This window comes from Zootoca vivipara, chromosome 3 (assembly GCF_965207765.1).
Source record: "Zootoca vivipara chromosome 3, rZooViv2.hap1.1, whole genome shotgun sequence".
Classification (NCBI taxonomy): domain Eukaryota; kingdom Metazoa; phylum Chordata; class Lepidosauria; order Squamata; family Lacertidae; genus Zootoca; species Zootoca vivipara.
Window position 1 is genome coordinate 50888663 of NC_142586.1, and position 27568 is coordinate 50916230.

General features: G+C 40.5%; 2 protein-coding genes across 3 annotated transcripts in view; one reads left to right on the top strand and one right to left on the bottom strand.

Annotated features, from left to right (window-relative positions):
* The window catches only part of COL10A1 (collagen type X alpha 1 chain), a 34846-nt gene extending 11319 nt beyond the window's left edge, over window positions 1-23527 (bottom strand). Inside the window, exon 1 of the mRNA XM_088666013.1 lies at window positions 23412-23527. The gene's annotated coding sequence lies outside the window, so the exon portion shown is untranslated. The remainder of the gene's footprint in view (window positions 1-23411) is intronic.
* NT5DC1 (5'-nucleotidase domain containing 1) overlaps window positions 1-27568 on the top strand; it is a 98379-nt gene that overhangs the window by 29935 nt on the left and 40876 nt on the right. The window lies entirely within an intron of this gene.

Sequence of the window (27568 nt, forward strand, 5' to 3'; positions counted from 1 at the left end):
CCTGGTAAAACTAATGTTTATGTGAGCAACTGCACATAATTGATAGAGCATTTCTTTTGAGCATCAGAACTCTAATGTGTGCTGCTTGGAAGCACTCCACCTTCCATTTCAATGGAGGAAGTAGTTTCATGTACATGCTTCTTTCCAGGTATTCCAGGTATGGATTTCCTTTACCAGATGGAACATGTTGTGTGCTAAGAGTTCCATGTACACATTTAAGTGCCCATATGAACTTGAAATATGACCTTATTTTAGTTATGTTCTTTCAGCACACATACAACCTTGTTATACATGTTTTGGGGTATGGATGATCCTATATCTTTGCAGTGGGCCTACATTAGTAGTTCTGGTTCTGTGTAGTTTGTTATGAACATTCTTACCCATTCTGAATCAGATTTTGTTCCCCACAAAATAGTCAGGATACTATTATTGCTACAACTTATCCCCCCCCCTTGGTGCACCTGGCATGCACTAGATGCCACTTTTGCAAAAATATTTACATGTGTAAGCTCAAACTGATTTCAGCTCACCAAATATTTGGTTAGAGATGTGCAATTGGGGTTACATGCAATGGGGTCTCTGTAGATAGGCCCATGTGCAAACATGACACTCCAAAGATGGCAGGATGGCAGGGGGTTGGTGCTAACTGCAGCAATCACAGTCTGCTATTCGTCTGTTACTTGGTATTGGTGTAATTGTAGCTACTGTAGTTACTAGCATAAAGGGTCAGTATGGCAACAAACTGAATCCTGGATCTGCTACTTGTTGCCTGTTTAAATTACAAAGAAATTGAAAGGTTTGGGCTTTTAGTGCCAGTACAGTCGTACCTTGGTTCTCAAATGCCTTGTGACTCGAATGTTTTAGCTCCTAAACACCGCAAACCCGGAAGTGAATGTTCCGGTTTGCGAACTTTTTTGGAAGCCGAACATCCAACATGGCCTTCGTGGCTTCCAATTGATCAGAAGCCGCTCCTTGGTTTTCAAACGTTTTCGGAAGTTAAATGGACTTCCGGAATGGATTACATTCAAGAACCAAAGTACAACTGTAAATTGAAGAGACAAATAATTGTATGTTTGTATTTTTTGCTTCTTAGTTTCAATAGTTTTTTTTAATAGCTTACTCATAGCAAAAGGATTGACTAGCCTCTGTGTGGTCACATATGTTTGATGAAGGAAGGAGAAAGTACACAAAACTATGTTGACCATTATCCCACTCCTTTCCTTGGAATGAGCCTTGGTGTCTGACATAAATATATTTCTATTGTAGGCTTGCATATGAATTGTGGGATTATTTGTATGCCTTCACTGCTATTTGTAGTAACACATGACTTTCAAAAATGCACCTGTTTTTCTTATTTGATTACCTGACCAAAGACTTGTACTTGTAAATAAACCCACACCCTGAGCTTTGTGTTGTAGCAGCAAATTGTAGTGACTGCTGGAAGGGACTCTGTAGTCCAGAGGGCTGTGGCCACGCATGGCCCACAGAGGTAAACAGTGGTGGCCTGTTCCAGACATATTTCATTGAGAAGCAACTGGTTAGCAAAGGTGTTGGGTATAGAGCAGGCAAGGCTATGATTTGAGCAGCCACAAGACAGCAGTGAGAAGGAGGTTCCAAGTGCAAGGGGTCCAGGACTTAGTGCTGCAGGTAAAGACAGTAAAAGAACTATTTTGCTTTTAGTTTTACTTTGTATAATTTAAAACACAATCTAGCCACTTAGAATTAGTTTACATGAGGGGAGATTGTTAATCTAGTTACCTGTATTTCTAAATAAAAAGGCTTTAAAAAAAATTTAAGTCCTTTTTCAGACTTCTGACCAATTGACAAGTATTTTTTTTTTACAGAACACTTATTTTCTTAAGTAAAGTCCAATTAATGCTGGGATAAGTTTACCTCTTAAAATTGTATGGCACTATATGTGAGTTGCCCTGGCTGGATGAGTGCAGAATTGCTGCTACATTCTATACACAAGTGTAACTACGTTATGCCAGTCTAGTGATATTATCACAATGTATTGACATTGTTATGTCAACTTAACAAGTCTCCACAAGTGCTACATGAACTATGACATCTTATGAAGGCATATTGATGAAGGAGGAACAAAGGAATTGCTAGTTTAATTCAGACCCTATATTCCTCATGGCTAGAGTTGTTTTTCCTGGCCGCTCAAACGTAAGCCAGCAAAATATCTGCTGTAACTAAAGATGCACTCAAAGGAGTCAGTTGAGAACTCTTGACTCTAACCCATCTTCCCTAGCTGCATTGGAGAAAAGGAATCTAACCTACTTAGCAGTGAATCACAACAGAAGTATATAAGCCTCACATATAAAGATTCATGGCATGGACCTTCATCACATATTCCCATGCCTAAAAAGCACACAAATGGGAACTTGATATTGCAATGTGCCCATGTCTACATATGTGTGATAGTTCAGGATGTAGGGTGGTGGAAGCAGTTTCCATCCCCTCCTGCACTTGTCACAATCAGCACTATTGCCATTCTGCTACAGTTCAGCTTCTACTAAAAAATAAGCTGTTCATCTCATTTATACTAGCATAATTAAATTATGTTATTCATTGCATTAAGACCACTCAGTGCATTTCAATGGAAAGGAAACATCAACAACAATACAGAAAATAATGTAATTATCTACACAACATTTGCAGACTAAAAGAACAGTGATGGTGAATACCAGTCTCATTTGCTGGCATGATTTATATTCCTAACCTCTAACAAACATGTAAATTGCACATGAGTACCTGAATGACATGTTCTGGGCTCTTTAATGAAGAGTCAAGGTGCGCAAAACCAGGGTTTCCAGTATGGGGGGAATTAGCAGCAAGACAATGAACCAGAGTTTAGAGTAATTGGCCTTGTGATTATTTACAAAATAGGCAGAAATTAGGGACGCTAGGAATCAGTTACACGGGAAGCACCCTAACACAGGCATCCCCAAACTGCGGCCATCCAGATGTTTTGGCCTACAACTCCCATGATCCCTAGCTAACAGGACCAGTGGTCAGGCATGATGGGGATTGTAGTCCAAAACATCTGGAGGGCCGAAGTTTGGGGATGCCTGCCCTAACACAAAGTAAAAGCGGTAGGTCTGTGTCCTGTAAGACCTACCTCAGCAGCAGTGACTATTCCTATGCAGGGTTACAACACTTTTTCTTTGTGGGACTTCTTGACTTTGAAAGCTATGTGGTGGGCAGAAATGTAACAAGTGCAACTTTACCCAACATGACGGTACAGTGGTAGGAAAAGCTGCGCCAATTACTCTCCTGTCTGCCTGGAGGCCCCAATTCACCTGTCTTTATCATGGAACACACAATGTGGAGTGAGCACCAAAAAACACTGCCAAGCAGTCAAATGAACAAACTTAAGCATGGCTGACTGGAATTACAAATATCCTGCGGCATAACTGAGTCATTCAGTCATCTTTGATCCCTATGCCAATCACCGCAGTGCTCCAGGGCCTGGATATATTTATAGACCTTTCTCTTGGGAATGAGTAACTATGATAAAACCTGGGATATCTTGTACACTTTTGAAAGGCTGTGCTGTTCTACTGAGATACACATCAACAGAATACACTTTTTGATACTGATCTATATCTGTTGCTTATTGTAATTTATTACATTTATATCACATTTCTATATGACAAGCAACCCTAGATCCATGAATGGATCTGTAGGAGAGGGGAGGGCATGTGTCTTAGGCTGAAACAATGAAGTCCTCCTTTTGTCAGTACCTGTAGTTGTGTGGTTATGGTGTTGCTTTCCGGAATGAGACTCTTGGGCTTGCTTCTTCACCCCTTTCCCATCCAAATCCTGCTTCTTCACCCTTTTGCCATCCAAAACTAATGTTGCAGGAAGGACTTTGCCTTGTGGAGGTTGCCTCAACAATTAGTGCTTGCCATGCATGACTTTATACTGCCAGACCCTTGGTCCATTTATCTCAGTATTGTCTAAACTGATTTCCTGCAGCTGTACAGGGTTTCAGAAGGCATCTCTCCCAGTCCTACCTGGAGAAGCTAAAGGTTCAACCTTTTGCATGCAAAGCAGGTGCTTTACAACTGAGCTATGGCCCTTCCTCCAAAGCTTTGCGTGCTTTGCTGTGTGATGTTTTATTTATTCCATGCATAGCTAATGGTTGTCCATAATAAGCAGTATTGTGAAGATGTAGTTACAAGACGTTCTGTGAGATACGTTACTGTTGCTGTGTTGATCCTTAACCATTTCCTACTTGCTTTTGATGCTGTTACTAGAGGAGCATAGACTACCAACTTGTTAGATTGATGTAAACACCAGCATAGTTGCAACCTTGGTTAGCCTAAAGAATTGTCCTGCAAGGATGTACTTCTACACAGGCTTACTAGAATAAAACCAGTGAGTAGTATTTTTAGGATTGTACTGTAACAATTCTATTTTGCATTTTTCCTTTTTTAAGGTTCACATCATACAAAGAATCATAGAATTGTAGAGTTGGAAGGGACTACTAGGGTCATCTAGTCCAACCCCCTGCAATGCAGGAATCTTTTGCTCAACATGAGGTTTTAACTCACAACCCTAAGATTAACAGTCTCATGCTCTATCAGCTGAGCTTTCCTATATGGAGGATGAATAGAATAGTGGTATTTTCCTGTAAACCATTCCCTAAATTCATTCTCCAGTGGAAGAGTGGCTTGTTTCTTTTGGCATTAGATGCATGATAACTTGAGTGGTCATTTAGGGTGACTCTTGACCAAAACACCTTATTTAGCACAAGAATATTTTTATTTTACCCAGTTTAGTCCCAATAGCATAGCTGTGTTTCAGGTGTCCGTTTGCCTGCTGTCAATTTTAATGCTTGTGGCTTTAGCTAAAACAATGTACATGTTATAGTCCTACAAATATGTAATGTGGTATGAGTTTGCTGAGCTCTCTAAATATGCTCAGCAATACCTTGCTGAGATAAATTTGTACAGATTTCAGTCAATGATATAGTATTTAGGAAGCATCTGAAGGCAGCCCTGTATAGGGAAGCTTTTTAAGAGCCAGTGTGGTGTTGTGGTTAAGAGCGGTAGACTCATAATCTGGGGAACCGAGTTCGTATCTCCGCTCCTCCACATGCAGCTGCTGGGTGACCTTGGGCTAGTCACACTTCTCTGAAGTCTCTCAGCCCCACTCACCTCACAGAGTGTTTGTTGTGGGGGAGGAAGGGAAAGGAGATTGTTAGCCGCTTTGAGACTCCTTCGGGTAGTGATATAGTGAGATATCAAATCCAAACCACTCCTCCTCCTCCTCCTCCTCCTCCTCCTCCTCCTCCTCCTCCTCCTCCTCCTCCTCCTCCTCCTCCTCCTTCTTCTTCTAGGTTTAATGTTTTATCATGTTCTTATATATACTGGAAGCCACCCAGAGTGGGTAGAGCAACCCAGTCAGATGGGCAGGATACAAAAGAAGAAGTCAGAGTTCTTCTGCATGTTTTATTTTCCTGTGAAATAGAAAGGACCCGGTGCCAGCTCCAGATTTGAGGATCTGTTGGGCAAAATGGCATTAGTGGGTCCCTTCTTTAGTGAGACCACTTCCTCCTGATCACTGTCATTGCAGGCCATTCACTTCCTTTCTCCCTCTGGGTTCAATCCTTCTCCTAGAAGGAGAGTTAAATAAATGGTACAGTTCCAGTTCCTCAATGTGTTAACATACACAGAGGGGGCAGGTGAACGGGCGTCTGTGCAAAAGGGCACAGCAGCAGGACCAGGGGCTTTATAGGGGGCAGTAGTGATGGCCATGATGGGTCAGCTTTGACAGATGACTGGGTATGCCAGCCTCTGTTGCAGACCCTGGAAGTACCCAATAGGAAAAAACCCCACTGGCTATATGGGAGTTTGGAGCTGTTGTAATTTATTTTGTGTGACCGTTGCTGTCCTGATGAAACGAGAAATAGTCACCATAGGTGATTCACCTCAGTTGACTGTGGACTATGTTGACAACCATTTAATGCCCTTCTTGTGATGAGGATGAGGGATGGTTATCCTGCCACAACTACAAGAAATTATTTGAACAATAGCACAGTAGCCATACTTTCACTTCACAGGTTATTTGACTGTGACTGATTTCAGTGATATCAGTGGAGTTTGAATTCTCTGTAGTACACTCTGGTTTAAATGGAAAGGGTCATATGAAGTATCACTATAATTATATGTTCTTTTTTGTTTTTTAGTCCCACCTTGTAAAATAGTGTTTTCACTATGGTGTCTCTGTGAAACCCTGTGAAGATGACTAGATGGAGTTGAACTATGTTGGGCAAGTGCACTTGAGATGGCAGGCTTCACATATTGAGCATACCTTTTACTTAGAGCCTCTGAGCTTGCAAGCTGTGTATGCTTAAGCTTCCCCTGCACAATTTGAACCCTGTTTTTGAGACTGATTGGGCTGACAGAGCCCTCCCCATCCCCTTAGGCTTCATGTGCAAGGTATGGTCATAGCATGGATTGTACCTAGATGTTAGTGGTCTGCAAGAAGGCTTGTGTGTATGTATGTCCATACACTGTCTTTCCTGAACTGTCTGCACACTGCTAAAATTGTTTATTTATTGATATCTGGCCTTTCAGTTCCAAAAGTTACACCTGAAGCAGCTAACAAACCGTGAAAGTTAAAAACAAGACCACACCCACCTGCCAAAAGGGGCAAAAAAATAAAACAACAGGTGCAAGCTTAACATAGGGGAGCAGTTGTTCAGGCCCACATGAACCACAAAATAACACACCATCAGAGAGGATGTGAGATAAGTGTTCTGCGACAAGGACACATATATTCACACACAGAAAATCTGTTTCTAGAACTTGATATCTTTTTTGCATTCCTCCATCCCCCAACCAAGAATGCATGGTTCTTGTTGCGCTATCATTTCTGGTTCTGCCTATCCCACATTTGTTGCTTGAGAGTGAAGAGTAGGATCGTCTGCTATAACTCTTTTGTTTTGCCACCAATAAAGGTGGGCAGTGGAGTTGAATTTGAGGCACAGCTTGTCAATATGACCTCCTTCAGCATTAATAATAATCAGTATAAGAAAGAGGCTGCCCCTTCAGGTTCCTTTGAGTGAGGGAAAGGTAAAAAAAAGTAGGCTCCTTTTTATGTGTTGAAGTTCTAACAGATGGTGAATGTTAACTTTCCCATTCTCTTTAAATATCCACATACTCCTTTTCACTTTTGTCACTACTGTTGTAATCAAAATCCACTTGCATGTTCCCACATGTCAAAATAAGTGTTAACATTATTTCAAGTTATAGCTTGTGTGGTCCACAGGAAAACTAGCATTGCACTGGTTTCCCTACTTTTCTTCAGTCTGTGAACTCCAGTGAAATCCTGATTGGATGTTGTATGAGGGGTGACAGCTAAACCCACTTCCCCCAGAGGTAAAAAGGTTCCAAGGTGTTGCCTCAAAAACCACATAATTATGGAATCTTCCATAGCCGCTTTCTGGACACTTAGCAGCTATTTTGCAAAGTGTGCTTTCTTCAGCAGGTAGCAAAGTTTATGAATACAAGTATTCATTGGCTTGCTGCCTGGTCATGGGCAAACATCTGATTCATGAAGAACTCCACATATGTAAACAGGTGCTCAGGTGAAAAATATTTTGGATCTTTTCTTTTGTATCAGGACAAATAAGTGTCTGAGCATGTTTTTTTTAAGCAGGGTGAATTCTGGTGTTTAGTTTATTTTACTAAAATGGTATGCTAGAACTTCATGGTTGTTTGTGCACTAAATCCATCTTCCCATCTTCTCTGTTCCATGTGCACCAGGAACTCAGTTGTCTTTTGGAAATCAAAACTTCCCTTTAAAATCTACTTCTTGTTGTTATATTCCTGGCAACTGTGAAATCCTTGGCTCTGAGAACATAATTGTTTTAAACTGTTTTAGTGTGCTTTAAATGATACTGTTATTGATGTGTTTGCCACCCCAGGTTCCTTTGGGATGAAAGGCAGAATAGAAGTTGAATAAATAAAACTTATTTATATAGTAAACTTATTTAAAGGCATGGGTGCAAATGTGGCGATTGCAATGTAAGTAAACAGTTTGACTTTTAGAGTAGAATAACTTCTGTCTGGTGAGTGAGAAGCATTTATTGCAGTGTTACATTTTCACCTTATGACACAGTACCATTCACTGCACCCTGATAAGCTTCTCTAAGCCAAGGATGGGGAATCTTAGGGACTCTGGATTTTGTTGCACACCAGCTCCCATCAGCTGCAGCCAATGGAAGTGTGTGCTTTCGGGGATCAAACCGTTGGAAAGTTACAGCGTCTGCTATGACTGTAGAGAGTGATACGGCAGAGGCATGCATTGTTGCAGCTGGGGCAGATGACGGCATCTGGTTGAGCTGATGCAGATGTATCATTGCATTTCTTCTCTCTGCACTCCTCCCAGCAGCCATTTGTCCTGCGACTGATCGTCTCCAGGCACTGCAGTCATTTGCACGGGATTCCCATACGACAGGGTTAATGTTGCCAGCCTTCATGTCATGTTTGGTCAATGGTCAGGAAAAATGGGAATTGTAGTTCAACAACATCATAGCTGCCAAGTTCTCCCTTTTTTAAAGGGAAATTCCCTTATGCTGAATAGGCTTCCTCACGAGAAAAGGGAAAACTTGGCAGCTATGAACAATATCTGAAGGGCTACACATACCCATTGTATACAGCACTGTTCTCATAGAAAAATAAAGCTTAAAAAAATCATTAATCAGCTGAAAGCAAGTAGGTCCTGGTAGCTACAGAGACACTACTGAAAGACCATGTGATAGGTGCTGGAGGTACACCTGATAGCCCTCTATACTAATAAAAACTTCAGTGCTGATGAAATGCTAGAACTAGAGGACTTAGTAATGATAAAACAGGTAACCCAACCAAGGTAGCCCTCCTGGGAATTTTTCACAGGACATTGTGCAATTATCTACATTCAACATGGAGCTCAGCGTGGTGGTGCTCTTTCAGAAAGTCTCTTTCTGTCTGGAAAACTGAACTGAGATGGCTCCCAGCTGTATAAAGAGGATTCTTTGGGGGCTGGTGGCCAAGAAGGCTGCATTCTCAGACTCATCATCATCAACAACGAAGTACTAAGGAGCTTTGGCATTTCCACATTTAACATAGGTTCCTTGGTAACACCCTGTCTGTCACCTTGTCAAGCTGCCACATAATACATGCATTCAATGCTTTCAGAGGAGTAATTTGAGAGACTGTGTTCTTGTCTTTTCAAATAACTCAATGAGAGACTACAAGAACCTACTGCTATACATGGAGCAAGATGCCAAAACAATGGAGCTGCTCGGTTGCTTTTGTAATGTTATAGGTGGCAAACACAGAGAGATACAGTAAGAAAATCATGACATGGAATGTTACTTATTTTGTGTTGGAAAGGTTTAAAACATAAAACATGCTTGGAAGAAAAGGTTAGGCGAAACATGTGTACTTTGAAATAAAGCACAGATGTAAAATTATTTGGCTGGAGTCCAAAGAGCTGCTTCAGTTTTACTGAAGGGGTTGGGAATGCCTTGTGAATATTTGACATTTGAAATGAAATGAAATGAATATTGTAGCTGGCCTATAATGGAAAAGCTTGGCACCTATTGGAACTTTATAAGGAATGCATGAGAAATGGTGTAAGTGGTACCATTATAACTGCCTATTAATATGTGGTGTGCCATAAGATGAATAGACATCCCTTATGCAGATTGCTATTGGTACTTTAGTGCTCGTTTGCAGTTAGACATAATAATTCAATTATTTTCTTATTTTTAACCACTTTTACTATCTGTTCAAAGCCAGTTTCTTTGCAAAGCAAAGACACCAATAGCAAGCAAAAAAAAAGAGGAGTGGAAATCTCAAGGGCTCACAAAAATAAATATTTTATTGGCCCAATGTGTTGCAAAATATACAGTGGTACCTCTGGTTAAGAACTTAATTCATTCTGGAATTCGTTCTTAACCTGAAACTGTTCTTAACCTGAGACACCACTTTAGCTAATGGGGGCACCTGCTGCTGCCACGCCACCGGAGCATGATTTCTGTTCTCATCCTGAAGCAAAGTTCTTAACCTGAGGTACTATTTCTGGGTTAGCTGAGTCTGTAACCTGAAGCGTTTGTAACCTGAAGTGTTTGTAACCTGAGGTACCACTGTATTTCTGTTTCAGGAGCACTTATAATGAACATCTCTGCTGTATTCTGTAACCAAATTTGGTCGCAAAACACATTATAGAACAGTGGTGTGTTTATAATGCCCCTGAAGAATATATATATTCCAAAACACTCTGATCTAATAAACATCTTGATTTTTGTATATTGCTGAGATTTTCGTCTCCCCGTTTCCCCCTAAAGCCAGTTTCTGGTTTTCTCACACAGTAAGAAAACAAATTAAGACTCTGCAAGTATGGAAGGTGCCAAAGCTCAGTGATAGTGCACTAAGACAGACCACTGGTCCATCTAGCTCAGTATTTTCTGTTAATTTCAGATGAGTCATTCCTAGTCCTACCAAGACTCAGACTCAAACATGGGACCTGTTTGTAAAGCAGGTGCTCTGCTAGTGAGTTACAACCCTTCTCCTGGAAAAATAAATGTTTTGTGTGCAGAACGTTTCTGGTAAATCCACTGAAAAGAAGATCCATTGTCAAAGACCTTTGCCTGAGTCTTTGCAGAGCCTCTGCCAGTTGAGTAGACTGGTGTAAATGGACCGGTGCCTGACTCAGGGGAAGGTTCCGCTGGCAGTGATTCTTGCTGAGTTACATGGAACACTAAATGAGCTTTAATTTTGGTCACAGATTGGTACAAAGCCTTCTCTGGACACTGAGATCAGGTCTTCTCTGTGTCAGTTCCCACTTTATAAGTGAATGCTTGCAATAAATAAAAATAAATTCGCTTTCCTATGCAGAAGAGTAAACCTAACATTGCCTCTGAGTCAATACCTGCCTGCTGCCTCTGGTACTTTAATTCCAACCAAAAAGGGATCCCGTGCAGGTGTTCAATACAGGCCCTTGAACATTAATCCTGCTATTCACAATTGACATTTGGCTGGTAATTAAAGCCTGTATGAAACATGTCAAAGATTGATGATAGCCATATCAAATGACCTTCTCCTGAATGCACAGTTTTACTGATTTCATATCAGCACAGCTTAGAACAAAGGTTTTATGGGTGGGATTCATCTAATGAACCCTGCCAGTGGTGACCCTGTGTAAGGGCTTCCACTTTTGTCCCTCTTCTTCCTCCCAACACCCCTCAAAATTGGCTTTGGGGGAGTTGGAAGAACCCCCAGAACATTGCTTGTGCAGATGGAATATTTGTAACAGCATGATGTTGAATACCTATGAAAGGTTTATGAGCTCACCTGATTTTCCTGCAATGTCTTTTCTGCAAAGGGCTCATCCACACTTCTAATTGCCCCACAGCTTTCTTCCAGGGAAACCCATGTTTACTGCTGAATTGAAGCCAACACCATTCTGGTTTTCTCCAGATTGACATTTGATCCAATTCAGTGCTAGAGAGCTGGTTTTCAGGCGGGAAGTGGTGGGGGAAAGGCAAAACTTGGGCCAGTGCCTAGAATACCCAAGACAAGTGGGAAATGGCTCAGACCTTGCCTTCTAGGCACAGGACAAGAGGAAATGTGGATGAACCATTAGTTGCAGGTCATGTGATTGTTGAGCAGCAAACATGACTTGTTGATTGAATTTATTTGTTAAATTTCTATAGTGCCCTTCATTGTAAACAGGGCAGTTTACAATATAAAAACACACAATTCCCATGTTAACAAACAAAAACAATGACACACACACACACACACCCCAGTTTAAAGGCCTTCAGTTGGCTAGTTAGCCCAATGGTTTGCAAGGAGAGGAATGTTTTTGCTTGACGCCTAAAAATATTTAACGAAGGCGCCAGCTGAGCCTCCCTGGGGAGGGAATTCCACAAACAGGGAGCCACTGTGGGAAAGGCCCGCTTGTCTTAAGGCCAGTTTACAAATAGAATGATGAAACATAGCATTACAAGTTTGCTTATTATGAGTCATTCACACAATATTTTCAGTTTTTACTTGTATCTGTTCCATCATCATTAGGCTCTTTATCACATTGGTAAAAATAGTAGGCTTTTTTTTTAAAAGCATGTATAAAAATTAAATTATTTGTGCTGTTCCTATGTTACAAAAAGTTTAAGAGCATTCAAGGAAGTTGTTTTTGGACTAATGTTGTAACTGAAGCATTTTTCCCACGCTGTATGTTCCACCTTTCAATGTGTTACCAAATGAATTGGTCCAGCTTAGCAACAGCTTCCTTCCAGACTACCCTGTGTTCATTCCTACTCCGCTCCTTTAGAGCTCACCGGTTTTCCTTTCCCCCTTTATTCCTATGTTGTCCATCCAAAGTGGAAAGAGGATGGCAGATGTGTCAGGCCAAGACCCACTTTCCTTTCAGCCAACTTCAGTGGTTGGCTTGTACCCGTCTCGTTTAGCTGCCAAGAGTTTCTGGAAGAACAGCCAAATGGTCAATGCCATATTCTTCTTACCCACATATTACTCACATATTAACTACCGTACTGGAATGCTATGTTTAAAAAAAAAAAAAAAAACATATGGAAAGCTGCTCACACTGTTCTAATTTCCCTGTCTTTTACATCAGCTTGCATTAGGTTTTATTTCTGGAAACACACTTTTTTCCTCTGTTTAGAGTGGTTTTTAAAAAATGTATATTAAATTGACTCACTAAATATTTCCAAACTACTTAAAAACATTTGTATTTTGCAGTGAATTGAGCTGCCTTTTCAGAGTATCCAAAGTGCTGTTTCAGCATGAAGAGAACTTATCACTTAGCCAAATTTGCCACTTCATAAGGGTGTATGTTTGTACAACCTCATTCTTCAATAACTGCTACTGACTACAAGCAAAACAAGTCATCACTGGCATGCCATCTGCTGGTTTTCAACCTGATCAATCCTTAGCATAACCTGTTCTGGTATGTTTCATTCTTGCAAGAGCAGCTTCTCAGAATACGCTGGCCTGCTACAGCTTCACTTGATAGGGAAATGAAGAAGCCTGAGTGTTGTAGTAAATGGCTGCAGTGGCAGAAATATGATAAATATTAAGTGACTTCAGATAAGACATCAAGAGTAACCATGTTGGTTTGTAAGAGAAAACTCCAAAACCCCTGTTGGGTAATAGCTTTGGCTCAATCAAAAAGTCACAAAACTGTGGCAAACTAGGGGTCTTTGGAGTTTACCCCGTCACCTCGATAAATGCTTAATGGAAGTTTATGTTTCTGCCTCCACTTTAAAAGTCTGTGAAAAAGATGTTAGGGAGCTCATCCAAAACTTGTGCACCAATAAACAGACTAGTTCTACTAATAGGAATAAATAATAGTTGTATTCAGCTAATATTTTCCCTGCAGGGACCAAAACATCCTGCAGTTGATGCCAGATTCCATGGGAAGGTGCGGAAAGCAGTGGAATAGTCTGTCTCAAAGGCACAAAGTGGCTTCTGAGCTGAACTTAATTTTAATATTATTCATTAAGTGTTTGCCAGTCTTACGTACAACAGACCAGTTTCAAATTCTGTTAATGGGAAAAAATATTTTCAGTATTAGTTTGTGTTCCATGAAAATATGGAAGATGCTAACAGACTTGCTTCCTGAGCTTTAATTACTAGCCATGGGTGCTGCTGGATAATTGAGCATGACATCTCATTGCCATTAATAGCTGCATTATATAGTTGGGACCTCTCCTAATAAGAGATCCCAACATTTTCTCCCACTGGATAGTCCCATGTTGTGACCATGGTGATCCTGTAACTAAAAGGCACAGCTTTTGCAATGAGCTTTCATTCCCTGCCTGCAGATCACCCCTGGCTGTCATCTCAGCCACAAACTTACTAGATTTCCTAAGGCAAGGCAGGCTTATGATGCAGCAACCATGTTGAATCTAAGCAGATCCTGGCTAGGGCTGGCCTGGATGGAGACTACTTTGAAGCACCATGTATGCTGCCTTGTGAAAGGTGGGATATTGATAAATATCAATAATAAACGCAGTATGGGAAGAATGACGCTGATGTGTTTAAAAGGCACTTGTAGTTGTTGCCTAGATCATGGTTGATGCAACTTAAAAAAAATACATATCAAGGAATAAAGCTACCACGTGTATTGAGTGTGTTGAGGTAAGCAAATACGGATTAAAATAGAGAGGGAAGAGATTTGAAAGTCCCTTGGCACTATTTCCAATGAAGTATGTGATAAACTCTTGTCTGTATAAAGAGCATGGAATTGGAGACATATGAAATGTGCATATTTACACATATTTGCAATTTACAAATGTATTGCTATGGCTTCAAACTAGTTTGAATGTTACACAGAAGCAGAGAGAGTTAAAATTCTGCTCTTTCTACTTCTCATGTAATATATTCAGGGGGAATACATAGATCTCATTGTGTTCATATAATAGGTGGAATAACAGGGAGGAAATTGTGTTATGTGATATAAACTTTAATTGCTGAACCGCTAAAAGTGGAATAAAGTATGAATTTTTGAAAAGCATGATTTATTTAATTTAATTCAATATGGTGAAAAAATGGGAGCTGGCTCCATATGTTTTCAAAGAGACAATGTCTTTGCTCTGTACCTTTCCTGATAAGAAATACTTTAGATTCTTTTGGATTTTGGTTTTTTAAATATTTCATAGAGTTTCCTTTTGCCTCTTTCTGTAAAAAGTTGGGCAAGTAATATCTGATGGTATGCATAGCTGAACAAGCCAAAAAAGTGTTCCCTAAACACATATACCCTGGCAGCACATATTGTGTTACTTATGCATTAGGTTTGGTGTTTGAAAGCAAAAGAGAAAACAGTTCTTAGAGAATTCAACATGTTCTAAACAATACCACTGGCTTTTTGAAATATGTGAGTTAATATATTCCTTTAAACTCACTTGTAATTAATCACATGAACCCTTTTTAAAAAGGTCTCAAGATTTCCAGTGCAATAAAGAAATAAGTCATGTTCTTACAAGCAGCAGGAAATAATGTGCTCTCCATCACTGGTGTCTAGACTGGCCTCTGTTTTTAAGAGAAAAGTCAGCGCAACCATTCCTTGGCTTTTTCTATATTGACACAAAGCCCTCCCATAATCAAAGGTTTCTCATTGGAGTAAATAAGCTGGGCTCCGAAATGTAGCTTTCAGGGTAGACAACAAATCTAAATAGTAAAGTCTATGGTAGAAATCTGACTGTGGTGATGGACTGAGTCATTAAAGAGGTGCCCTGAGAAATAGTAAGCCTAAAATTTGACCTACATTAAACGTCACACAGAGCTCCCATTCATAGTGTTAACAACTCCTAACTGGGGAAAAAACCCTGCTAAAACCAGCAACAACAAAATAGCGCTTCAAAAATGGAAAACAAAATACCTGCTGTGAAACTTACCAGCCAAGAACAGAAACAAACTCAGGATGCAAGATCTATTTGTAAATGCAAATACACCCATCCCTGCATGCCCCTCCACATAACCTCATTCACCTTTTCAGAAATATTCCAGAAGCCTTCAAGCACAAACATTAGATTATTATTTTTTTAGCACAAGAAGATTTCATTACAGCAGCCTAAAAGGCGGAAGGGATTATGGTACTAATACATAGTCCTTTGGCAGGCTTGTCTTAGCTCGTGTTCTTCAGAGAGCTGCACAATCTGATCCTCATTTTAGTTGTAGCTTCCTGAAGTGAACTTGAAGCCAATCATTTGGATTTCAGTTCTTCTTCTTTTTACCATCCTATCAGTAGGTTTTCCGTTTTGAGATTTGTAATTTGGTGCATGATCCTTATAGATAATGCAAGTACTCCATCTCTTAACTGTGCTGGGCAGCGCCCAGCCCAGAGTCCAGATATGGTCCCCACCTGCTGTCAGCCAGTTTTGAATAAGTTGCTGAAAGTGGAAAAGGCTTGGACCAGTTTTCTTGGGGCATTTTCCCACCTTGCAGTTGCAGCACAAATTCTGTTGGTGTGCAGTTGCTGGATATTATGTGTGGAAGGTATTGACAAATGACAGGGGACTTGTAAGTACGTAAATAGCTGGATAGGATGAGGAAGTTAAAGTATATGTGTCAGAAAGAGAGAAGATGTTGGGGAATATTTCTTTTAGTTTTTAATATGTACTTAAACAGCAGTTCTTGCTGGTAGCTCATGGGTTGGGTGGAAGGATCAATCCACATACAGAGAGTTGTCATCCAACTTATTTCAAGGAGACCCACTGAAATCAATAGACTTAAGTTAGTCACATCTATTGATTTCATTTACTCACAGTAAGGCATAGTAGTTTGCTAAGGGTTGTTGGGAGTTGTAACTCTGTGAAAGGTAAATTACAGTGGTGCCTCACTTGATGAATGCCCCACAAGACAAAAAACTCGCAAGACGAAAGCGTTTTGTGATTTCAATGGAGACTCGCAAGACGAAGTTTCCTATGGTGTGCTTCGCAAGATGATTTTTTTTTCGTCCCATAGGATGCCTCGCAAGACGAATTTTTTTTCCCGTCTTGCAAGGCACCCTATGGGAAACCGCACTTCAATGCGTTCCTATGGGAACCGCTTTGCAAAATGAATTTTTCGCTATACAAAGCGACTCGCAGGATGAATTAATTTCGTCTAGCGAGGCACCACTGTACAGTGTTTTAAACGTATAGTGAATGTGCAGCCTCAGTTGGATTCAACCTAGTGTACTGGGATCATCTCATCTTCTTGGCACCCTGTATAAGTGTGAGCCCTGAAAGAACCAGAGTTGGTTTCCTTCTCCTGGAAATTTATTTACATTTGCATCTATGCATATAAATTAGCACATGCAGATTTTAGGAGAAAATATTCCAGAGGCCTGTGCCCCAAGTTTTAAAAATGCTCTCGTCAAAGGGTATCATTATTAGTGACAGGGACATTTCCATTATGAATAAAAGAGGGGATGATGATGTATCAGTGGCTGAATTATGGCAGAAAAGATTAGGAGGCCCATGTTCCACTCCTGACTCCTCCCACCCACTGGGTTAACAGGGGTGTGGGTGTCTGTGTGAATGGGGATGTATATAGCTGCGGGGGAGAGGGTGTATATGAGAAAGGAAGTGGGTGTCTCTATTTATGGAGTGGTGACGATCCTGTTAAACCAGTGGTCAGCAAACTTTTTCAGCAGGGGGCCGGTCCACTGTCCCTCAGACCTTGTGGGGGGCCGGACTATATTTTGAAAAAAAATATGAACAAATTCCTATGCCCCACAAATAACCCAGAGGTGCATTTTAAATAGAAGGACACATTCTACTCATGTAAAAACACCAGGCAGGCCCCACAAATAACCCAGAGATGCATTTTAAATAAAAGGACACATTCTACTCATGTAAAAACATGCTGATTCCTGGACCGTCCACGGGCCGGATTTAGAAGGTGATTGGGCCACATCCGGCCTCTGGGCCTTAGTTTGGGGATCCCTGTGTTAAACCCACCCCTCACTTCTATCTTTCCCCCTGTGTAGATCATTACTACCCCATTCCCATGTTGGTTTAATCAAGCTGTAACACCTTAATATTAGAATGCATTTCATGTTGTGCTTTACAATCTTAGGGCACATGCTTATAAAGTGTCCAAAACCAGATAATGAATATACAGCATAATCCTATGGATGATGATTCAGAAGTCCCACTGAGTTCAGACTTCCTCCCAGGTAGAGGTGTATAGAATTCCCACCTAAATGTGGTGTTTTATAAATATAAATCCCAATCTTTGCGTATACAAAAGGGAGCAACAGATAGCAGAGAAAACTAATTTAGCTGAAATATTGTGGAGAGAAGGCCATTGTTTTAATTTCTTATTTTTATTCATTGTAATAATTGATAGTTATACAAAATCCTTACATCAGTGTCCACATTTTTCCCAGACTCTAAAAGTAGCTTTTAGGTTAAAAGTAGGCACAACCCTACAGCTTATGAATAATGAGGTATAAATATGTTCCCATTACTAATATAGTTACTTTTTTTATTTACATTTAATAAATGTGGGGTTCTTTTTTCGTTCCAACTGACCTTTGCTTATGAAATATAGCATGTTTATTTTGCTTCAACTACTTCATAAAGACTTGATATTTTACAAGGTTAAGCTCTAAATACCTTTGAGTAAAACACTGTACCTATTTTTGACAGAAAATCAACTTTGTGTCTTTTTTCCACTCCATTTGGTTTTAAAACAGAGCTAGTTGTGTTTCATGTTTTATCCTTAAAAGATTTATGCAGATGAGGGTGGGTCCGTTCAATACACAGTACTTGTGGCAATCCACATTTTTGCCACATGGCATCAGCGGATGATATTATGATACATGAAAAAGGAAATTTCAGGCACCACCTAAAATCTCATGTATACAGCTATTTTCTTGTCACTTCAGTCTTTGAGTGGGATGTTTGGTCACTCACAGTCTAGCTCACACTAGTACTTATTTCTTTTCTCTCTTTTTTGCCCAGTTAATACCATAATGCTATGAAAAAGAATCATGTCTGAGATAACCTGAATTTACTTTAAATTATTTACTTTTGTCTTGTTCTGTTAATGGTATAGTATTTCTAAATATCGTCCTTGATGTCAGTAGTTCTTCTCATACATGTGAAATTGCACATACCATATGTACAGAAGCTTAAAGAATAGCCTCCTTTCACCTGACCCTATTGACATATCACCAAAATACTACAGCGCAAGCATCCCAGAGCAGCATCCTTCGCTTGGCTAATCTGTCTTGCTCTGCTGCTCATCTGATTTTATCTGATTCACAAAGGTAGCTAACAGTTACTGTAGTCAGATATTAGACTCTTCTTAGTCCTGACCTGTAATGTTTGGGTTATGTAGCTACATGGTCTGATGTTGCATGGTTACACTCACACTTAATAGAGTGGTTTCCAGTAGTGACGATGAAGTACTTTCCCTTGTGGGAATGAAAATGCTGAAAGTTTGGAGGCAGAAATCCTCAATTGGATCCTCAGTTCCCACCTTGTTTAGCAAGGAAATGAGCAATGGGACTGCATGCTCCTTCCTTGCTCTATCCAGCTTTAATTAATCCACTTTTAGCTGCTACTTTGGAAACAGAGACGTGTGGTTTTAATGTCATTTACTAATACCAGCATAGTTTAAATCGATAAGAACATAAAAGGAACTTGCTGGCCTATTTAGTCCAGCACCCTGTTCTCAATGCATAAGGGAAGCAAGCCCACAACCTTGGTGTTATCAACACCACACTCTAACCAACTGAGCGAACTGGCAAAAAAAACCCTGCCTTTTTCAATACAACTTTTAATAGTAGCTTGAACTTTATGCATTGTAATTTCCCCTCTTTCTACCGGTACTTTCTCTTCCTTTGCCAAGAGAAATGCAGTGGCAAAGAGCACACAAGAATATTAGGAAGCAGTTTTGTAGAAAGCAGCTAACATTTTAATGTCAGCAATATGCAGGTGGGCACCCAAAGAAGCCTGAAACTAGTTTCACATGCTCAAGGGGGCTCAGCTGTATTAAACAGCAGCTTTCTGTGGCCCATGGCACACCTCTTTTGAAACTGGCAGGACAAAATAAGTGTTTTGGTATATCGTATAAGGGCCTGCTCTTTCATGTTTCAAATGTCAATATTCACAAGGCATTCCCAGCCCCTGCAGTAAAATTGAAGCAGCTCTTTGGACCAAATAATTTTTACATCTGTGCTTTATTTTAAAGCACACATGTTTCACCTAACCTTTTCTTCAAGAGGGTTTTATGTTTTAAACCTTTCCAGCACAAAATAAGTAACATTCCATGTAATGATTGTCTTTTCTTTTTCTTGCTGCTGTAATGCTTGTTCCCCCCCCCACACATTCATTTTATTCAAATGTATATCGCTTTGTACACTCTTTTTTGCAGATGCCTGAGATTGCTGACTCACATGTTCCTTAATAGGAGACTTTCAATTGGTAAAGGGATGCCATCCAACCTGAAAGCGCTCCTGTTTCTAGGGGTGGTTTTACCATGTGTTTAAAGACAGGAATCTCTTTTCCACAATGATGGTGTTCACTGCAGGAACATGCAATGGAAATCTTTGCCTGTGAGTTAACACAGCCAATTCTGCTTCTAAGGCAGGCAAGGTCCAGGGAATAGGCTTGGGGAAATAATTAATGCTGGTAAATTTGCATTACTTCCTGGAAGTTGTTGGAAAAGGAGGAGGATATGATTTTCTGTACAGAGCCTCAGGGCACTTCTGAACTATCATTATTTTCAGATGGGAATCAATCACTTCCCAGCAAATTCAGGTTGTGTTGATTTAATTTAAATTCCTCTCATGCCATGTAAGAACAGTTTATCTGCAAGTTGCCATCATCAATATAAAAAATCAGATGCATAAACTATTTGCCAAGAGGTTTTATTCACACTTTTTTTTAAAAAAAGTGCATTTGTATTAGGTGGAGAAAACATTCTACTGAAAATAGTGAGGAGTAAATATTGGGGAGCAGGAGAATGGCAAACAGGCAATTTGATCAGTTCCATAGCCATGTTGTCTTGAACTGAGAGATTAGGAAATTGAACCACAGCAGTTTATTCTCAGTAGTATAGGGAGTGCAGGGATTGGATAAATAGGGAAATACCACATTTCCTTGTACTGTATCTTTAAAGGTGATGTTTAGTTTTGAGATGATGACAAATGCTGTTAATATGAAAAGTCAGATGGAAAAAACAACATGCTCTTCTGTTTAAAGCTGGTGAATTCAAAGAAGTGCCACTAGGGCAGTGTTTCCCAACCTTGTGCCTCCAGCTGTTTTTGGACTACAACTCCCATAATCCCTAGCTAGCAAGACCAGTGGTCAGGAATGATGGGAATTGTAGTCACAAAACATCTGGAGGCACAAGGTTGGGAAACACTGCACTAGGGTATATCACCAGGTTTTATAGTACCGGCATGTGAGCTTGGAAATAGTTATGTATATACGTATGAATATAAGTGTTGCCAATATTTTCATAGTAGATGGAAATAACACAGGTGACTTTCTCATGCCCCACATTTTTTCCATAACTGTTTAACACAAAATTGTGCGCCATTTTTACTGATAGTTAAGAATGATATGAACAAAATGCTGTCAAAAGGGAAAGAATTGGGGATATATATATAAATCTACAACATATAAGATCTGCCTGCAAAATTAGTTTCCATAATGAGAAGAGGTTTTCTTGTTTAGCTTTGAGGGGAGTGACCTTTCAAAAATAAATTTCCAAACCTGTTACAGAAACCTGCGTAGGCCTGTATTGTATATTAGTTTCCTGGCCAGCTAGACTTTGAAAGTAACAACTGTAAAATATTATTAGGTTAATAAGTCGTGATTCTGGTTTATTAGCCCTTTCCCTTGTTCTTTGTACTTATTCCATACAACTTCCTTTGAACGCCAATCTAAGCCTTCCTCTCAGACATCCAAATCAGAACAAGTAAAGACCCATAATAATTCATGAAGGGAACAAGCTAGTATCATCTCAAAATAAGTGTAATCATTGTACCGCACAGGTGGGAGCATAGTGAATGTGAATGTGAAGACAAAGATACATGCCAGACACCAAAAGTAGGTGTACAATGGCCACCACTTTTCTTGGGCAGAGCTTCAAAGGCTCCTATTTCTCAAAGCCTCTGTGTTTCCAGAATTCTTGACTCAGCCCAGGCTGCTGAGTCAGGTTAGGAAGCAGCCCTGGCCATCCGCAGCTCACAGCATTTCGTCAACTGCCACCTCCCTGCCATTATCACCAGGGCAGAGTACTGTCACTTTCCTTGAGATGCCTCTGCCGCTGATGTCCCTTAAAGGGGCCTCTCCTGTTTGAGGGAGTACGGGGTCCAGCCACAACTCCCTTAGAGGACTGGTGGATATGTCAATGTTGTGGCAAAAGGAAAGCAGGCAACTACATCTGTTGGGGCATCAATAATAGATACCCTAGGAATTCTTAGAGGAATGTGGAGGGGGGGGACTCAAGACCAGTTTTGGCCCCAGGCAGAATTCCTTCCTAGAGCAATCTGGGTGATACCTGACTAAGTCATACCTAGAGGCTGAATCTTATAAATAAGTCATAAATCAAGTCATTATAAAAAAAGGGGGAGGGGGGGCTATGTAGAATCACATAGACAACGTTTTGTCCTCTACAGTGCCATCTGGTGTTGCATGTTTATAACACAGTTATAGCATTGTAACATGGCTAATGTAGCTGAGTCCTCTAACTTAAGTCCATTGATTCCAGTGGATCTGCTCTGAGTGTGATTTAGATAGCATTCTATGTTTTAAAGTCACTGATAAGATCCATTTTTAAAGAAATCTGCTTACATTGTTTCCCTTGGAAATGTTATGGGTTGTTGATCGTAGTGTTAATAAGGTAGTCCTTGGATCTTAATTTGTCTGCTCAAGAGGCAAGAGGCAATTCTCATATTTTAAAAAGTCAGTGTATGGTTGGATACAGGGATAAGCACCTAGGATAAAAGTCTGAGACTCAAATGCAGCCCAGGCTTCAATCCAAAGTGATTAACTGTGCATAAAATTAATTTTGGGGAAGTGAGCTGTTTTCACTACTAGACCATGACCAAAAGAAAAAAAAGGTAAAGGAAAGGAAAGGAAAAGCCTTGAAGCCACAAATAGTTCCTCTCCAGCCCCTTTGTTTTGGCTACATTCTAACACAAAATAGACAAGACCTATTTAAGAAATGTTGAAAAGAGAAAAAGATTAAACAGTAGCTTTTACTTCAAAGCAGACAGTTTTCCTTTAATGGGGAATTAAAAGTCTGGTACACTGTACTAGGAGGCTTATAATAAACATGCTGACCCAGCTTCCCCCCCCCCCCCATGTTTGGGACTTGTAACTGCAGCCGCGCTTTAAAAAGCACTTCCATTGTATACGTTTAGAATGTTGGCATTGCCAAGTACTGTATTTAAATATATTGAGCTGATACTGTTTAAGGGTTTCACTTTAGAACAATGGGCAAAGGTATTTTATGCGATGTTGCTATCCCTGAATAGGTGTGTTGTCCTTTCCATAGGAGTTTAATTTCATTAGTGCCTTTAATACTGGCCATTGACCTAAATAAAATTTGGAATAGTGCCTTTTGTGGAAGTACAGGTTGTTTACCAAATAACACAGGTCATTTGGATGAACAGAAATGGGATTTAGAACTGAAGTTGTATCTGAATTTGGTTGCTTGGCTTTCTAAAAATCATAAAGCAGCATATCTCAGTCATGACTTATGCTATGTTGTTATAGATAATTCCCTCTGTCCTAGGGTTGGTTTTCTTAAAACAACCTATTTTACCTTAATTTTGTAAATAAAAATCTTTTTTAAAAAAGAAAAAATAGGTTACCCTTAATGATAGACTGTGCACCATAAGCATAAGCCTTCATGCATTTTGCCTTGTCCTACCTTTAAGTTGTGTGGAAGATGTCCACTGTTAGAGGGAGTAACACTTCCTAACAATTCCCACTTTTCTCCTTTCAAAGCTAGTCTTTCAATATTCTTAATTCACAAAGGCATTCAAGAGGCATTTCAGGAAGGCTAAAATGAAGCAGTTCTTCATTTTCTCCAAAGGACCTCCCCCCCCCCCCGGGTAAGGTTTCAGATTTTTTCCCTATAAAGCTAAGCTGAATCATATGCTGGCTACTGAATGATGGGTCTGCCTTCTTAGTCAATTCCAGAAGGGAATATTTTTTTGTTGCTGCAGCTTCTAAGCAGCCTGTGGCTCTGTAAGAGGAGTGGCAAGGGACTGGGAATTCTTCTACATCTGATCCCTTGTCTTCACTTAAAGAAGGACATGCCATTTAATTTGCCTTCTCTATTTACAATGGAATAGGAATACCATGGCTAAGAAAACTCTTTCTTCTCTAACTAGTTAATCCCATCTATATATGTAGATGGGGTGGCGGTAAAAATGTCCCGTGCTGTGTTTAAGCTGTGTGGCCAGCCGCAGAGTCCCCTGCCCCTGTGTGCCTGAAACTGAAAGTGGGGGAAATGAATGGACACGACGACTGTCTGGGATTTAAAATGGGCACAACTTTATTTTCAGATGTAGGTAAGCCTTGGCATAGGCATTGAGTGTATATCCCTCTCAGCCCCCAACTGGGGGTTTGAGGCATGACAGGGTCTATTTGGGAAGGTGAGTCCGTCGCAAAACTCAGGTTTACACAGATGGTTCCCCCAAACGCTGAGAGAAGCTCTATAGCCTCTGGCCCCATGCAACTGGCTGTTTGGACAGAGACTTCCCTCCAGACCCCTCTAACAGGGTATCCTGTTATCGCTGCTGCAGAGAAAGGGGATGAGAGGTTAGTCACCACCTGCACCCCGATTGGATGAAAGACTTGGGCAAAATGATTCTGTCCAAATCCTAAACAGCCATAGTTGTGACTAGTGGTTTGGGGAAGGCGAAACAATTCCTTCCTCCCCCGAATATGGCAACCGTCAAAGACCACAGCAAAGCTCATTACGCTGAAAAGAAAATGGTTAAAGCAGTAAGGAACTATTTTTAAAAGGGGGGACAGGGGGCACTCCTAGTCAACTGGTCTGCTGTGAGCAGACCTGGCTGGGATGAGTAGCTGGGGAGCAGACCTGAGTGCAGCCTGCTTCAGCCAGGTCGACTCCCCAAGCCATGCCCCCAGGCTGCCACAGATAGGCTGATTTGAATAGCGGCTTTGGCAGGAACCCATGAGCCTTCGTGCCAGCTGAGTTGGAGGGTGCTGCGTCGGGCCGCAACCACCGCTTACCGCAAAAACAGTAAGGGGCCATTACAGAATCAAATTTCGGGTTTATCTGGATGTTTGGCTTAGCTTACATGTCCAAAAGCTGTCCTGTTGCAATATGAGAGCTTCTTAAATGCAGGCTTGCAGAGAGGCCATCTGCCAGGGGTGAACAGTTATTTTTGGAGATAAATATCTACCTAGTTTCCAACCTGCCTGTTGATCCTCGTGACACACCTGTGGTTTCTAAAGGGGCATTTCTACTTGTCAGCAAGACTGCCAATCGTAACTCATAAGCACAAGTACATAATGCTTTTGTGTGGGTAGGTCTAATTCATCATTTTCAAATTCCTGCAAGGCATGCTGGTCACATGAAGACCCCATGTTTCTCCCTGCTTCAAATGCTATATTAAAATTTTGTTCATAGACCTCTAGATTCCTTTCCTTTAAGAGCAGTAATGATCATTAGCCCACCTATAGTGTGGTCACTTACATATCATCCAAAAATAAAAAAGTGTAGAAAAGAGGCAGCATATTTCAATAAAATTTGCACATGCTAATTTTATATATAGCTACAAATATAGAAGTAATTGCTATAATTTAAATTTTTTTAAAAAATATTGTTGGGAAAAAGTGGTGTGTTTGATGCTCAGTTTGATGCTCAGGTGCTAACTGTTGACGGCAACTTCAAAAGCCCATCTATTGTGATTCTTTATCTTTAAATTAACTTGTGCTGTATGGCCCTACACAGGATGCCTTCCAATAGAGACCTGTTGCCTGTAAAGTAGGTAGGATGCATAGCCACTCTACATTTAACACAACATTAAAGATATACGCACTAAAGCTACAGGCAATTGGCATTTCCTTTTTATGTGAAGCACTTGTAAGTTAGAATGGTTGATGCCTGCCACCAGTTATATTAGACTTTTATATCAAAACTTCCTTTAAATATGCCATTTAGACTTTATTGCCTTTTGAAATACATCCCCCCCTCTGTTTGTCTAACTGCTGGCTGACTAATGCATTTTCCTGTCAGATTAACTACAGACAATTTGATTTTAAGTGGATTTGAGGCATTCAAAGCTGGGCACTCAGGACGAATAGCTGCTTTTCAAAATCTCTAGCCAAATGCAACCATAACTAAATCTTTAGACTGCAGTGGAAATAAACTACGACAAACTGAAAAGAAAAATACAGAATAGATCGTGGGATATCTATCTGCCACAGTATGCACTCCTTTGAATTCCACAGAACTGTTAATCAAACAGAATGGAACAGCAGTCAAAAGTTTTGGTGAGAGAAACCCATTTCAGATTTATCTCCCAACCCACTTGCCACCCCTTACTTTTTCTTTTCTATTTGGTCTTATGAAGTATGTCTAACTGAAGTGCACATTTTTCTCAGATAGATCACAGTTAGTTCTGTCGTTTTTGAAGTTGCAAAAGGGTATTTGGATATTGTAGGATTGTCATAGCAAATACTTAGTTACACGCTTTACTTCTTATTCAGATAGACAGCTCCTGTGCGTGAAAAAAAGCATTCCACATTATAAGTGAATAGGCAGTTTAATCTGTGGACAGCAAGTTCAGCATGGGAATGTGATGAGTTTTTGATTGAATAAAGGCTGCTCCTCCCCACCCCCAGCTATGTACAACAATATTTTTCAGGTTCTTTACTCTCACCATAGTCCCTTCTCCCCTACCCCCAGCCACTCTTGAATTGTGGGGCACCTTCCAGATCTGTAATACCAGCACCCTTTCCATGTATGTGCAGAGGTTCCTTCAGCATTCTAGGGAAGCCTAGTTAGCATTTTCCCAGCTTTGGGAAGAAGATGACGAGGCTGTAGAACCTCACCAGAGCCTCTTGTGTCTGGTACTCAAAGACTGGCTCCTCCCTTAACTGGCTTTGGGAAGGGCTGTGGGGGCATCATTTTTTTGCCTCCCCCCTCCACAACAAGGCAGTATGGAGCCCACTCATTTGCCAGGCATTTGCAAGAATTAGAATTGTGCACCCTGAAATATTTCCCAATATACTCAGGTCACCAAAGGGGATGACAATTGATATGTACGTTTTAAAGTTCACATATTGTTTCAGGAAGTACAAATTAAGTAAGTTCGCCTTTAAATGTGAACTGAACTAAATTTCTCCCGCATCCCTGCTGAAAACAGCTTGAAACTAAGCCTTATTATATGCAACTGAACCAACTACATATGCTTCCATTTTTATATTCCATCCGTCTTCCTTCCTTTCCGCCCTAGCTGACTCATTTGCAAAGCTGTCAAGTTTTCCCTTTTCTCGCGAGGAAACCTATTCAGCATAAGGGAATTTCCCTTTAAAAAGGGAGAACTTGACAGCTATGCATTTGTGTCTTTACCAAAAACAGACACCATGTTTCTACCTTCTCAAATCCCCTTCATTATTTATTTCCCTCTTATTTGTCTTACCATTAGCACACACCGTCATATAATCCCACAATTTAAATTCACTTTATTGGTGGGCAGTCTTGCCCTGCCGGCCAGGGAAATTCCTAAACAGCCAGGCAGACATGTGTGCTGTTGCTGCTGGGGATGGCGGCTGAAAGCTAAGGGCTGGGGAAAGGGGTAATCAGCCGTTATGGTCTGACTCCCCAAGGTTGAAGAAGGCTGCCCTATTGTACGGTGCACCTCCCCAAACCACAGCTTGCAATCACAAACTTGTCTTAGTTCAGCGGTCCTGCAGTCCCATTCAACATTTATTTTGGCATCAGAGTTCCACAATCAATTAAAAAAACCTCTGGAAACATGAATGACACGAGATACAAAATGCTATTATAATTCTACATGGTTTATACTGAATTTGTACTAATGAGAC